Source organism: Pleurodeles waltl, chromosome 6 (genome assembly GCF_031143425.1).
Source record: "Pleurodeles waltl isolate 20211129_DDA chromosome 6, aPleWal1.hap1.20221129, whole genome shotgun sequence".
Classification (NCBI taxonomy): Eukaryota; Metazoa; Chordata; class Amphibia; order Caudata; family Salamandridae; genus Pleurodeles; species Pleurodeles waltl.
Window position 1 is genome coordinate 79,181,225 of NC_090445.1, and position 3,028 is coordinate 79,184,252.

A 3,028-nucleotide genomic window follows, 5' to 3' on the forward strand; every position below is an offset into this window, starting at 1 on the left:
CCACCTCGCGAAACAGGGAGAGTTCGCACTGTTCTCTACTGGACATTGAAGTATGTGCCCAGAGACAGGTTGAGAGGACAGATGCATGTATGTACCACAGTGAGGTCCAGAGAGACTGATGGGGACATAAGACTGGGGTAGAGCGAGAGATGGAGAAAGAGAAAGGTGCCTGTGTCGAGTCAGCAGCAGAGAAAATGAAACAAAGGGGCCTCCTGGGATAACCACACACTACTGCCTCACAAAGAACACACAGAGGGTGTGTGAAATGATATAGGCACAGCAGCCCGGCTAGCTCAGTCGGTAGAGTATGAGACTCTTTATCTCAGGGTCGTGGGTTCGAGCCACACGTTGGGTGTGATGCTTTTTAAAGGCTTCTCCATTTTCGGGTTTAACATTAACTCTCACCTTTTTCAGATATTTTGCTGAGGCTTAAAACTACACACACACACATCCTGCAGTTTGCCTCACGATTCCCACAGGACTCCACACAACGCAGCACTTCCCACCCTGGGAGGCGCCGCTGGGAGCGGTCCTAGGCCGAGCCTTTCCTGCGCCCTTTCCTAGCCTGAGCCGCCTGTGCTTACAGCGAGCTCGGAGTCCGCTCCGGTCCGTCCTGTCCCCACCCCATCCTTTCAAAAAGAGGAGTTTAAGATCTCATCCCCGCTGGTGTTATGATTAAAGTAGGTATGAAAACTACTTTATGTCGGCAGCAGGATATCATCACGGGACTGGGGAAGATACTGCTCTTGAATGTGGCGCCTTACACCGCTCGGCCATTCCGGCAGCCTCAGGAACACAGCTCTGGAGCCTGACTGCCACCTCGCGAAACAGGGAGAGTTCACGCTGTTCTCTACTGGACATTTAAGTATGTGCCCAGAGACAGGTTGAGAGGACAGATGCATGTATGTACCAGAGTGAGCTCCAGAGAGGCTGATGGGGACATAATACTGGGGTAGAGCGAGAGATGGAGAAAGAGAAAGGTGCCTGTGTCGAGTCAGCATCAGAGAAAATGAAACCAAGGGGCCTCCTGGGATTACCACACACTACTTCCTCACAAAGAACACACAGAGGGTGTGTGAAATAACATAGGCACAGCAGCCCGTCTAGCTCAGTCGGTACAGCATTTGACTCTTAATCTCAGGGTCGTGGGTTCGAGCACCACGTTGGGCGTGATGCTTTTTCAAGGCTTCTCCATTTTCAGGTTTAACATTAACTCTAACCTTTTTCAGATATTTTGCTGAGGCTTAAAACTACACACACACACACATCCTGCAGTTTGCCTCACGATTCCCACAGGACTCCACACAACGCAGCACTTCCCGCCCTGGGAGGCGCCGCTGGGAGCGGTCCTAGGCCGAGCCTTTCCTGCGCCCTTTCCTAGCCTGAGCCGCCCGTGCTTACAGCGAGGTCAGAGTCCGCTCCGGTCCGTCCTGTCCCCCCCCCATCTATTCAAAAAGAGGATTTTAAGGTCTCTTCCCCGCTGGTGTTATGATTAAAGTAGGTATGAAAACTACTTTATGTCGGCAGCAGGATTTGATTACGGGACTGGGGAATATACTGCTCATGAATGTGGCGCCTTACACTGCTCGGCCATTCCGGCAACCTCCAGAAGATGGCTCTGGAGGCTGACTGCCACCTCGCGAAACAGGGAGAGTTCACACTGTTCTCTACTGGACATTTAAGTATGTGCCCAGAGACAGGTTGAGAGGACAGATGCATGTATGTACCAGAGTGAGCTCCAGAGAGACTGATGGGGACATAAGACTGGGGTAGAGCGAGAGATGGAGAAAGAGAAAGGTGCCTGTGTCGAGTCAGCAGCAGAGAAAATGAAACAAAGGGACCTCCTGGGATAACCACACACTACTTCCTCACAAAGAACACACAGAGGGTGTGTGAAATGACATCGGCACAGCATCCCGGCTAGCTCAGTCGGTAGAGCATGAGACTCTTTATCTCAGGGTCGTGGGTTCGAGCCCCATGTTGGGCGTGATGCTTTTTAAAGGCTTCTCCATTTTCGGGTTGAACATTAACTCTCACCTTTTTCAGATATTTCGCTGAGGCTTAAAACTACACACACACACATCCTGCAGTTTGCCTCACGATTCCCACAGGACTCCACACAACGCAGCACTTCCCGCCCTGGGAGGCGCCGCTGGGAGCGGTCCTAGGCCGATCCTTTCATGCGCCCTTTCCTAGCCTGAGCCGCCCGTGCTTACAGCGAGCTCGGAGTCCGCTCTGGTCCGTCCTGTCCCCCCCATCCTTTCAAAAAGAGGAGTTTAAGGTCTCATCCCCGCTGGTGTTATGATTAAAGTAGGTATGAAAACTACTTTATGTCAGCAGCAGGATTTGATCACAGGACTGGGGAAGATACCGCTCTTGAATGTGTCGCCTTACACCGCTCGGCCATTCCGGCAGCCTGCAGAAAACTGCTCTGGAGGCTGACTGCCACCTCGCGAAACAGGGAGAGTTCGCACTGTTCTCTACTGGACATTTAAGTATGTGCCCAGAGACAGGTTGAGAGGACAAATGCATGTATGTACCAGAGTGAGCTCCAGAGAGACTGATGGGGACATAAGACTGGGATAGAGCGAGAGATGGAGAAAGAGAAAGGTGCCTTTGTCGAGTCAGCAGCAGAGAAAATGAAACAAAGGGGCCTCCTGGGATAACCACACACTACTTCCTCACAAAGAACACACAGAGGGTGTGTGAAATGACATAGGCACAGCAGCCCGGCTAGCTCAGTCGGTAGAGCATGAGACTCTTAATCTCAGGGTCGTGGGTTCGAGCCCCACGTTGGACGTGGTGCTTTTTAAAGGCTTCTCCATTTTCGGGTTTAACATTAACTCTCACCTTTTTCAGATATTTCGTTGAGGCTTGAAACTACACACACATACATCCTGCAGTTTGCCTCACGATTCCCACAGGACTCCACACAATGCAGCACTTCCCGCCCTGGGAGGCGCCGCTGGGAGCGGTCCTAGGCCAAGCCTTTCCTGCACCCTTTCCCAGCCTGAGCCGCCCGTGCTTA

General features: G+C 52.1%; 1 non-coding gene across 1 annotated transcript; it reads left to right on the forward strand.

The window, feature by feature from the left end:
- Positions 1-2,727: 2,727 nt before the first annotated feature.
- TRNAK-CUU (transfer RNA lysine (anticodon CUU)) lies at positions 2,728-2,800 on the forward strand. The gene has a single exon. It is a non-coding gene; the product is annotated as a tRNA-Lys (tRNA).
- Positions 2,801-3,028: the final 228 nt, after the last annotated feature.